This window comes from Balaenoptera borealis (genome assembly GCF_965194805.1).
Source record: "Balaenoptera borealis genome assembly, chromosome: 18".
NCBI lineage: Eukaryota > Metazoa > Chordata > Mammalia > Artiodactyla > Balaenopteridae > Balaenoptera > Balaenoptera borealis.
The window spans coordinates 46,856,279-46,868,734 of NC_138877.1; the positions used below are offsets into that span (position 1 = coordinate 46,856,279).

General features: G+C 41.5%; 1 long non-coding RNA gene across 1 annotated transcript; it reads left to right on the forward strand.

Annotated features, from left to right (window-relative positions):
* The first annotated feature begins 897 nt into the window (after positions 1-897).
* Positions 898-11,008, forward strand: LOC309615949. The gene is made up of 2 exons (XR_014237167.1): positions 898-8,414; positions 8,566-11,008. It is a non-coding gene; the product is annotated as an uncharacterized lncRNA (long non-coding RNA).
* Positions 11,009-12,456: the final 1,448 nt, after the last annotated feature.

Here is a 12,456-nt window from a genome sequence, read left to right on the forward strand (position 1 = left end):
AGGAATGCTTTATGCTACAAGTATGCTGACTTACAGGCTTAAGCAATAAGGATGCTTAATTATGTTTAATAAGTGGGTGAGCTGAGGTTCAACAATGTTTTCAAAATCCAGGAGTATTTCTAACTTTCTGCTCCACCATCCTCTGTATTGTCCTGCTGACTCATTGTCTCAAGATAGCTGCACTGTCTCTAGGCATCACATCTGTATTCCAGGCAGCAAGCAGGGGAATGGGTCAGTACTGGTGATCTTATTTCCTTTTTTTTGAAGAAAATAAATGTTTTTTAGAAGCTTGTCCACCCCTGACCTGTAAACTTCCTACTTCTCATTGGTCAGAACTGTGTCAAATGTTAATTCTTGTCTGAAAAGGGACTGGGAAAGAGTTATATAGTTTTTGTTTGTTTGTTTGTTTGTTTTACCTCTATAGTGGATGTGGGCAAGAGAAATATATTAGACATCTGTTGAGTTAGCCAAGCTTCAGTTTAATGTAGCCCAGGAATATATACAACACTGTAATATTCTATACCAACTTCTAATTCTGTTTCATTGTCTGGTCCATCTTCCCTGATGGAGAAGTCAGAAGGTACACTTCTTTGTCTCGTTAGAGTCAAGAGAATTTACTAGATGTGCCAAATGTGCCCAAACCAGGGGACATGCAAAATTGAAGTGTCAGCAGGCAGGCTGGGATCAAGATGTGAGTACAAATGGGTCATCCAAAGGAGAGAAAGTAGATCAAAGTGGTTAAAGTTAAGGGCTCTGGAGCCAGATTGTTCTAGATATAAGTTCTGGCTCTGCCACTTCCTAACTATGTGACTTCACTATGTTACATAACCTTTCGAAGCCTCAGTTTCCTCATGAGGTTAATGAGGATAATAATAATAATACCTTATTCATTGGGTTGTTGTAAGGAGGTGTATTTATAAGGCCCTGAGCACAGTCTCTGGCTCATAGTAAGTGTTCAATATCATCGCCATCATCATCATCATCATCATCGTCAAAACAGGAGTTGTTTGAAGTGTAGATATTAGGAATTGGTATCTAGAATGAAGAACTCTCAGAGCCTGAGAGGAGGTTAAGTGCAAAAGCAGGAGAATGAAATCAGACAATATGTGCTCCCTGCAGCGAGGTGGGCTGCCTCCTTTAAAAGGATTCCCTGATGCAAGATAGTATGAATGACTCATCCATAGGGGGATATCTTTTATCTTGTGGCTTAAACATATCTCCTGGAAGGTGGTGTACTGTATAGGATTCCAGAGTATAGAAATGGGATGGTGGAGGGGAGAAATGCTGGCGATAGAGCTCCAAGGAGAGTGGGATGGGAATCTTCTGGTCATGGGTCTTCTGCCGATAAGACCTATGAGAGCCATCATGATAGAAGCCATAGACAGTTAGCTTCTCCCTTTGATCTTTCTTGCCCTCCTCTGATTGACTGATTGATTGATTGTGTGTGTGTGTGTGTGTGTGTGTGTTTTATGAGTCACTAGGAATGCCCATCAGCAGTGCCCACTTATACAGCAGTAGCTCTAGGTAGGGTGGATATTTGGGCTCATTGGAAGATAGCTTGGCTCACAGACCTATGTGATGTGTTTAAGTCCATCACTGGCTAGGATCTAAAGTGGGGTGGAGCTGCAAGACAAAGTTCAGGTGTTTTCCACTCTCTTCTTGCCTGGACAACATCTGACTACCAAACAGAAGGATGTTCATCTTTATCAACAGTTGTGAGTTGTCAGTTACATGGCTTCCTCCCCTTTCAGGAAAGACCTGATATAGATGATAGCGTTAAACACATATGCTAGACACTGTTATCTATGTTAACTAACTTAATCCGAGAAACAACCCTGTGAGGTAGGTATAATGATTACCCAGATTTTTACAGGTGAGAAAACTGAGGTCAAGTAACTTACAAAGACCATAAAGGTGTCTGTTGCATTGAAAAAGATATGGCTATGTCTAAGCCTGTGTCTAGACTTAGGCTAAGACCCATGACTTCAGAAAGGCTAAGAAAATTGGTCTGTGATTCTTCATTTTTTTTTTTTTTTTGGCTGTGCCGCGTGGTTTGCGGGATATTTCCCCAACCAGGGATTGAACCTGTGCCCCCTGCAGTGGAAGCGCAGAGTTCTAACCACTGGACCACCAGGGAATTCCCTGTGATTATTCTTATAGATTGTTTTATTCTAACTTTTGCATGAAGAGCGGAGTTTAGTGAAGCATTGATCCAAACCCTTTGTGCTAAGATGGAGATAGTGAAAAAAGAAAAGCCCATGTCTTGGCTTTTCCTAACGTATGTTAACCAATGACATGTGCAAGGCTCTTTGCCCACATCAGGAGATGACTGACAGATGGGAAGATTTGCCCTACAGTTTCTAGTGTGGCAGTTTTTAGGAATCCAGCGTTATGGATAGGTTTGAAGTAAGGAGAGGTTGCCAAGGAAAAGATAATGAAGATTGAGCTGGATCTTGTGAAAGATGAATAGAAGGTGGTTGGGCAGGAAATTCCCAGCATGGGCAAAGATAGGGAAGGAGAAAAAAAAAATGCAGGGCTTAAAAAAGAGCAATTCATTTTGACTGGAATATAGGGCATATGAAGGGGGATATTTGAAGTAAGAAGGATGGGAGATATATCATGGAAGACTTTATTTATTTTATTTTATTTTTAAAAAAATTTATTTATTTATTTATTTTTATTTTTGGCTGTGTTGGGTGGTCATTGCTATACGTGGGCTTTCTCTAGTTGCAGCGAGCGGGGGCTACTCTTCGTTGCGGTGCGCAGTCTTCTCATTGCGGTGGCTTCTCTTGTTGTAGAGCACAGGCTCTAGGCACACGGGCTTCAGTAGTTGTGGCATGTGGGCTCAGTAGTTGCGGCTTGCAGGCTCTTGAGCGCAGGCTCAGTAGTTGTGGTGCACGGGCTTAGTTGCTCTGCGGCATGTGGGATCTTCCTGGGCCAGGGCTCGAACCCGTGTCCCTTGCATTGGCAGGCGGATTCTTAACCACTGAGCCCCCAGGGAAGCCCCAATCATGAAAGACTTTAAATGCCAGGCCAAGGAGTATGAATTCTACTTAATAGGTAATGGGGGACCTATTAAATAAAATCTAAGTAAAAATTGGGGCTCTGGAGGAAGGACAACTTTTATTTCACTTATACCTACATGTAAACCCAACCTGGGCTAGTATAGTTGCTGTCTGATTGTGACTGCAGATTGAAAGCTGTGGCAGGGTATTTCTTGTTTTGTTTGTTTTTTTTTAACCATTAAAAAAAAATTGAAGTATAGTTAAGTTACGATGTTGTATTAGTTTCAGGCGTACAGCAAAGCAGTTTAGTTATACATATATATATACACACATTCTTTTTCAGATTCTTTTCCATTATGCATTATTATAAGATATTGAATATAGTTCCCTGTGCTATACAGTAGGTCCTTGTTGTTTATCTATTTTCTATATAGTAGTGTGTATCTGTTAATCCCAAACTCCTAATTTCCCCCCCTTCCCCTTTGATAACTGTAACTTTATTTTCTATGTCTGTGAGTCTATTTCTGTTTTGTAAATAAGTTCATTCGTATCGTTTTTTTAGATTCCACATATAAGTGATATCATATGATATTTGTCTTTCTCTGTCTGACTTAATTCACTTAGTATGATAATCTCTAGGTCCATCCGTGTTGCTGCAAATAGCATTATTTCATTCTTTTTAATGGCTGAGTAATATTCCATTGTATATGCCACATCTTCTTTATCCATTCCTCCGTTGATGGACATTTAGGTTGCTTCCCTGTCTTGGCTATTGTAAATAGAGCAGCTTGTGGCAAGGTATTTCAATGCCCATTATTGTCTCTCTGACCATCACAGGTGTCTGAAAGTAAGACTGATTCAAAGAACTGTTACCAAAAAAATGGTAAATGAGTGGAACTAGGACTTATGTTTTCTGACTCTTAGATCAGTTTGTTCATTTAACAAATATTTCTGAGCATCGTTTTAGGTATGGTATACTACCATGAGATACTACCATGAGTGAACATGATTTTAGGGAAAACTATCATCCCTAAACTTAATCTACTGCTTGTCTTATTGGCTCCATCTTTACATTCTTGGATTTGAGCACTTTGTACTGCTCTTGTGGAACACCCAGTTCTGAGCTGCCATTATCTCTTGCCCAACTCCTTTCATAACGTCTTAACTGGGCTCATGGCTTTTATTCTTGAGCTTCTAAACACACACGGAAACCAGAGTAATATCACGAAATCATAATACTCTTCAATGGCTCTCATGATTAAAATCAAAACATCTCTCCACATCCCACAGACTTTGTATGAACACCCCTTCCTCCACCAAGACCTCTGATCTTACCTCCTTCCTTTCTCTCCCTTGTTCACTATGCTCCATCCCCACTGGCTTCTTGCTGTTCTTTGAACTGTCATGGTGTATTCCTGCCTCAAAACCTTTACTCTTGCTGTCCCCTCTTCTCGAAATGTTCTTCTTCTAGATTCCAGCATGGCTGCACACCCCGTCCCCTGAATGCCATTCAGATTTCTATTTAAATGTCAGTTCTTCAGAGAACCATTCACTGACTAGCTATCTAGCTATTTTTATGGCACTTAGCATGACATGAAATTATTCTTTGAATTGTTTGTCTGTTTATTGCATGTGTGACTTATTAGAACATAAGCTCTGTGTAGAGAGGACTTTGTGTACTGGTTCATCGGGGTATCCTCAGCACCTAGAACAGGACTTGACCCATGAGCACACGAATACCATTGAGTGAATGATTATTGGGACTTCTTTCGCAGCTTGGAAGAAAAGTTGTTTCATGCCACAAAAAACTTAACATCTGCTTGTATGTGTTTTCCTTACTTAACACAGCTTCAAATTTGCCCTTCTTGACTTTTGCAACTCCTGAATAAACGACATCCATTTGAGGCCTATTACTGGCAGTCTGCAAATAGTAGAGTGTATTTCTGATTTTAATTCTTCTGGCCGCTGTGAATAGTTTTTCTCTGGTTGTTAGTAATTAAAACAAACAAGCAGAGAGACTCATATTATTCTATCTCATTGCCAAATTGGATATTGCTCAACTCAAAATTAAATGTACACACACCCATAAAACTAGCCAAACTGGCTATTACAATTATATAAATTTCCTCGTGTTCATTAACAGTGTTGCCTTTCATGGTTTATCCTGTTTGGCATATACATCAAAGTAACAGTCATAAAGACTTCTATAAAATTTGGAGCATGTCGATGTGGAAAATATTTTAAGATTTTTTTTCCTTTCCAGCTAAATTTCAACAAAAGCATAACCTTGTTGTCGCACTATAAACCTTCAGGCACAGAATAGAGAAATTTGGTATTTTGCCAAAACTTGGTACTTTCAGCCCAGCAGTCAGAGTCACCTAAAAACGGCAGATATGATTCAGCTTTGTACTCTGCATCTTGGGAATTAGTGTCAGAATACCAGCCCTGATCTCTTTAGTGAATGATTCATTCGCTAACATGATTAACAATTCTGGGAGCTGGCAATGTTGGCCACTAGTATCAGATTTTTAGAAGCTGCCTGTTTTAATGGCATTGCAAATGTGTTTGTTTGTACTTGGTGGGGAGGGAGGTCTTGAATCTGCTGTTGTGATTTCTACTGTTTTTATCTGAACCAGGAGAATGAGCCTCTTAGGATTTCTATAGATTTCCATTTTCTATGGGTAATACCCATCCATGAGAAAACCGAAACAATAACAGGTAGTTCCCCTAACAGATAGGGGAATAAAGAATAAAAAAGAGTGATGAAGCGTCATCAAGGAAACCTTGTAGATCAAGTTCATAGAAGTTTGACGAGCATGTTGAGTAAAAAATGTTTAGCTTCAGTTCAGTGTTTGAGTCAACCTTTTTGAATACAAAGAATTCAGAAAAACTGTGGCAGGTGGTCAGATTGAGGTTATGGTTATATGATGATTAGTTCACATGTCTGTCTCTCTTGGGGTGGTCTGTGAGCTTCTTGAAGTTAAAACCTTATTCATTGGGACTTCCCTGGTGGTGCAGTGGTTAAGAATCTGCCTGCCAATGCAGGGGACAGGGTTCGAGCCCTGGTCTGGGAAGATCCCACATGCCGCGGAGCAACTAAGCCTGCAAGCCACAACTGCTGAGCCCACGTGCCACAACTACTGAAGCCCGCGGGCCCTAGAGCCCGTGCTCCGCAACAAGAGAAGCCACCGCAGTGAGAAACCTGCGCACTGCAATGAAGAGTAGCCCCCGCTCGCCGCAACTAGAGAAAGCCCGCGCGCAGCAATGAAGACCCAACAACGAAGACCTAACGCAGCCAAAATTAAAAAAAAACAAACAAAAAAACCCTTATTCATTATTTCCCATTGCTTGGCATGGCACTTTGTGTAGCTTAATAACAAGGATGGTTTGATGATGCTGGTCATGGCTAACATTACTCAGCTTACCATATGCCAGGTACTATGCTAATTGCTTTGTATACATTACCACATTTAATTCTTTTTTTAAAAAAATTTTTACTTTTTACAATTCTTTTGAAAATTTTTATTGAAATACAGTTGATTTACAATGTTGTGTTACTATCAGGTGTACAGCAAAGTGATTTAGTTATACATATATCTATATCTATATATATTCTTTTTTTACTTTCTCTTCCATTATAGGTTATTAAAAGATATTGAGTATAGTTCCCTGTGCTATACAGTAGGTCCTTGTTGGTTACCTATTTTATATATAGTAGTGTGTATATTTTAATCCCAAATTCCTAATTTATCCCTCCTCCCCCCCTTTGGTAACCAGAAGTTTGTCTTCTATGTCTGTGGGTCTATTTTGTAGATAAGTTCATTTGTATCATTTTTTTAGATTCCACATATAAGTGATATCATATGATGTTTGTCTTTCTCTGTCTGGTTTACTTCACTTGGTATGATCATCTCTAGGTCCATACCATATTTATTGATTTATTTATTTTTGGCTGCACCACGTGGCTTGTGGAATCTTAGTTTCCCAACCAGGGATTGAACTCGGGTCCTTGGCAGTGAGAGTGCGGAGTACTAACCACTGGGCTGCCCGGGACTTCTCCCATATGTAATTCTTACAACAGTGTATTCTGTCCATGTCTGGGGAAGAAACTGAGGCTTACAGATGTTCATCAACTTGTCCGCAGTCACACAGCTAATGAAGTGTTGGACCTGGGATTTCAAACCACTTCTAATCTTCATTCTAAGTCCATATTGTTAATTAGGACACCATATGCTTGTTGCCTGAATGAATGAGTGTAGGACCCCTCCTCTACCCAGTCCCCATGACTCAGCCAAGAGTTAAAATGTGACAAACAGAACTAGACAGTGGTCATGTCCTAGAACTAACCTCACCAACCAGTAAGAGAAGAGCAACCTTCAGTGCGGGTAGCAAGAGATGAAAGGATTACCTGTGTCACTGATTACCTTCAAATACGAGGAGGACGGTAGACTTAAGAAAAAGGGGAGGGAAGAAAGTGCCAAAAAAGGGACACCGAAGCAAAGAGAAAAGTGGGAATTTTTTAAGGAGAAGGTAGATTTTCATCCCTGGAAGCTTCCGTAGTGATGCGTTTAAACCCTCATCATGTTCAGGTTCCTGCGGGTATGCATGGAGCAGGAGAAAAGAAAGCCAGTGGAAAGGTTTGAGCATGCCTCTGTACACTGAGCTGCCCTCGCTCCTTCCCCGGAGTCATATATGCTTTGGAAGCAAGTGGGTGGAAAGTTTTGCCCACTTTGGCTCCTTTAGCTTTTGCTCGTGGGTGTAGGTTTGTGTGCCCAGCTCTTCATGGGGAGTTCAGGTTGCTTTACTTGCTCTTGGGTCTAACAGGGTGAGACACGTACCTGTGTTTGCAGGCCTATTCCAGGAAAACTTGTCATACTGGCCATGGAAATCGTTAAAGCAAAGTGGGAAGCCAGGTTGTCTTATTTTCATGCCGATACTTGGGTTGCTTTCCTCCTGTCCAACCAGAGCACAGCCCCGCTGGAGCGAGGGGGACCAAGAGGAAACCATTTGCATGTAGTGCTCACCTGGCAATTCTGAGGATGTTAGCTAAGTGGCAGGTTCACAGACAACAGGCATTCGAAAGGAATGTCCCCATCAAAAAACTAAAGAAAAGAAATCATGGGTTTTTCCAGCACTTGTTATCTCCTTCATTGCTTCAGGGCTCTGGATCCTACAATCCTGATGGCTCTCAAGCTTTTCAAACTGATTCTTTTCAGATTCTGATTCTTTCCTCCTTTAGTCCTTGAGTCTCTGTCAGGACTATCCTCTGGCCCCTATTTGCCCAGTGGTTTTCAGAGAACTGATTTAAGCCTCAGTATGAGCTTACTGCAGACCTGCTATAGGAAAAAGTAACTCTCTTTCCTAAAGGCAGCACCATCAGCCACCGATGGAAGGTGTTCTTCCCCCAAGGTGATTACAGTAAGAATTAATGATGGGTAAACATCCATATGAAGAGATTTAATTTGGATAAACATTATAAAGCTTGTCTGCTTAATAGGAATTTATCTGACCTTTACTGTTTTTTCTTTCTTTTCTTTGTTCTGCAAATTTTCAAGAACAGGTCCGGTGTGATATTCTCCCTACTTCCCAGTCCAGGGTGGAGAGGAACTTTGTGAGACCTGACATTCTTGTGATACTTTGATAACTTCCACTTCAGGGGAAACAAAGGAGGGTACAGATGCATGCAAATGCAAAACCGAACAAGATACCAGCAGAACTGACTCAACCGTCCCCTCCTCCCCGGAAAGGTTCTAGTGAGAAGAAACCACACTTTGGAGGAGTTCAGGTATTTTCTCCATCTTGGTTTACTCTTTCCTAGCAGGTAGCATTGGATCTGTGAGAGCTTTTTGCTTTTGAGAGCTCCTACCCAGAGGATAGACAGCCTTATCTGCCCTCCAGCCCCTCCTCCCAGCTCTCAGGTCTCTCTGAATCCATCTTTGATTTCCTGAAATGTACAGAGGCCCCAAATAGTCCATATCTGATGCAGAGCTAATTTATATACATCATTGACAAAGAGGATGAAATAGTCATTGTTTCCAGTCTCCCAATGTGATTTTAAAAATTTTATGGCAGCACCTAATTTCTCTCATCTTTTCATGTTTATTGATCGGCAGTCTACCGTTCTACACTTGATTTGTGCCTTGTATGCTTCTTCTATGAAAAGGCTCATCAGGTTGAACCATAAGCAGGCAGAGCAAATGGGACTTTTGGAGAAAAGGAAATTTTTGACGGAAGCTCTTATTTTTTGTTTGATAACTGGAGAAAATACTTTTTTAAAGACTATTTTCCCTGTTGGAACAATTGGAAGAACAGTTACATTCACTTTGTAGTTTCTGCATGAGGTACTTATTTTATCCAAAAAAGAAAGAATGAAAATGCCACTCTCCAGGAATCCATCTTTTGTTACATTTCACGAGAACAAAATGCACAGAAAAATATGGCTAAACACACTGCATTCACATTTTCTCCACCTTTGGACCGTTACCAGTCATAAAACTCCATCTCATATAGACAATCTGTTAAAATAAGTTACTAAGAAACCCAAACAGGTGTAAAGGTCATTCTTAGTATGAGTGGGCTTTCTTTTTGCCGTGGTTATAGCCAAACCAAAACTCACCTTGAGATGGTGTTTTATAGTTGATATTTTAAACTGTAAACCACATTATATGATTGTAGAACCGCACCCAGCAGAGTCAATTTTCCTGTTTCGAACTCTTGTGCGATTCAGCGCATAATTCATGTTCCTTTGTCATGTTCTCACTTTGTTCAGACCTCAGAGTTTATGAGCAGGTTGCTCCACTGCATTTTAAACATGTTGTCTCTCCCAAGGTGTATTTTAAGAAATATATGGGCAGGGACTTCCCTGGTGGCACAGTGGTTAAGAATCCGCCTGCCAATGCAGGGGACATGGGTTCAAGCCCTGGTCCAAGAAGATCCCACGTGCCGTGGAGCAACTAAGCCGAAGTGCCACAACTACTGAGCCTGTGTGCCACAACTACTGAAGCCCGTGTGCCTAGAGCCTGTGCTCCACAGCAAGAAAAGCCACCACAATGAGAAGCCCACGCACTGCAGTGAGGAGTAGCCCCCATTCACCACAACTAGAGAAAGCCTGTGCACAGCAACGAAGACCCAACACAGCCATAAATAAATAAATAAATTTATAAAAAAAAAAAAAAAAGAAATACATGGGCAATGAAAAGGAAGCCAAATGTATTCTTCGTAGGAGAGACAGAGGATGTTTAACAAACTAGAAGGAATTCTACTTCTGGAGATCCCATACATTATCTCACTAAATCCTTGATAAGCTTCTGAGAAATATTAAGGATGCAGGTTAAGAAAGGTGAATGACTTGCTCAAGTTCAATTAGCTGATGTACACCTAGATGGAATTGTACACTTGGCTGGATGCCTAGTTCCAGACTAGTGTGGTTTAGCTCCAACTCAGTCTGCGTCCCAAGCCCACCTCGTTGACTAAACATTCCTTGTGGTGGTCTCCGACACCTCCGCTCCCATGAGCTTTAAACTCGCAAGGGCAGAAGAATAGAAGTGTCTTTGTGGATTTGGCCTGGCTTTTCAATGATAAGATAATGAATGGCTGGTCATCATGCTGAAAACTTAGATGTTCTTGGTTGGCTCAGCCAAACTGAAGAGCTTCTATGTGCATCTGGATAAAAGAAATAATGTGGGCTTCCCTGGTGGCGCAGTGGTTGGGAGTCCGCCTGCCGATGCAGGGGACGCGGGTTCGAGCCCTGGTCTGGGAGGATCCCGCATGCCGCGGGGCAACTGGGCCCGTGAGCCACGGCTACTGAGCCTGCGCGTCTGGAGCCTGTGCTCCGCAACAAGAAAGGCCGCGATAGTGAGAGGCCCGCGCACTGCGATGAAGAGTGGCCCCCGCTCGCCGCAACTGGAGAAAGCCCTCGCACAGAAACGAAGACCCAACACAGCCAAAAATAAAATATAAAATAAATTAATTAATTAAAGAAACGTTAAAAAAAAAAAAAAGAAATAATGTGTGACAGACTTAGCTTGCTTTTCTCTAAACGTGAGCACTGCTGAGCCATTGCTTTTAGTAAAGTCAGAGCAGATTTTTTCCCTTCTCCGTGCAGAAAAATCTATTGTTTTCTACAACCCACTCCTGCCTTAAATAAATCTGTTAAAATGTACATTTTATTTTATTTTTTAAAATTAATTTATTTTATTTTTATATATTTGTGGCTGGGTTGGGTTTTCATTGCTGTGCGCGGGCTTTCTCTAGTTGCAGTGAGCGGGGGCTACTCTTCGTTGCGGTGCACAGGCTTCATTGTGGTGGCTTCTTTTGTTACGGAGCACGGGCTCTAGGCTTGCGGGCTTCAGTAGTTGTGGCACGCAGGCTCAGTAGCTGTGGCTCACAGGCTCTAGAGCGCAGGTTCAGTAGTTGTGGCGCATGGGCTTAGTTGCTCCACGGCATGTGGGATCTTCCCGGACCAGGGCTCGAACCCGTGTCCCCTGCATTGGCAGGTGGATTCTTAACCACTGCACCACCAGGGAAGCCCTAAAATGTACATTTTAAATGAAACTTTTCAAACTCCTTTACCTACCAGCTTAGAAGCAGGAATGTGTCTTTTCTCCTTCAGTCTAGCTTAAGGAAAAAGGACTCTTTTGGAACCTGATATGTGAAGTTGCCTTGGCTGACTTTGGAGCTTTCTAGACCAATGTTCTTTTTTCTCCAAAGATAACACGTTTATGGCAATAATTATTCTGAAATGTAGTATCACTTTCCTCCACTCATCTGTGCTATAAAATTGTATAACTTTCAGTCAAATGAGATTTTTAAAACCCTCATATTCTTTCTAATTGGAAATTGGATCTCAAGGAGGTTATAATTTAGTTGGGGAGTCACTTGGGTTACCATGATATGGATGGAGTACCATGGGATGGATGGAATGTGTTTTGATGGGGGTAGGCTGGAGGTGTGGTTAATCACTGCTGCTTGGAGTAGCTGGAAGAAATGAATGAATTAGCATTTGAACTAGGACTTGAGGAAGCAGTTGAATTTGGTTAGGTGAAGAGGAGCAGGAAGAAGAAATTTCCAGACAGTAGGTGGAACATGAGAGAAAACTCAAAGGCAGGGATGAATACTGAATATGGGGGGGGATGACAGAGGATATTGGGAAAAATGAAAGATATGTGTTTGCCACACAATTATTGGACCAGATTCTTTGCTTTCTTTTGTAGGAGTTTTCTAGATCTGGTTAGAGAAGAAAATGAACCCTGGCAAGACCTCCAGCTGGCTAAAGCAAGATATGGGAGAAAAATATATCCATTCTTTTGTCCTACCTTCCACATCTTAATGACAGGCACAAACCTTCCTTAGTGCTGTTGTTGCTAAGCCAATAAATGGATGAATAAAGGAAGATAGAAGACCAAAATGGCCCAACTGAAGACCGTCTGTAGTGGGTTTCTCAATCTCAGCA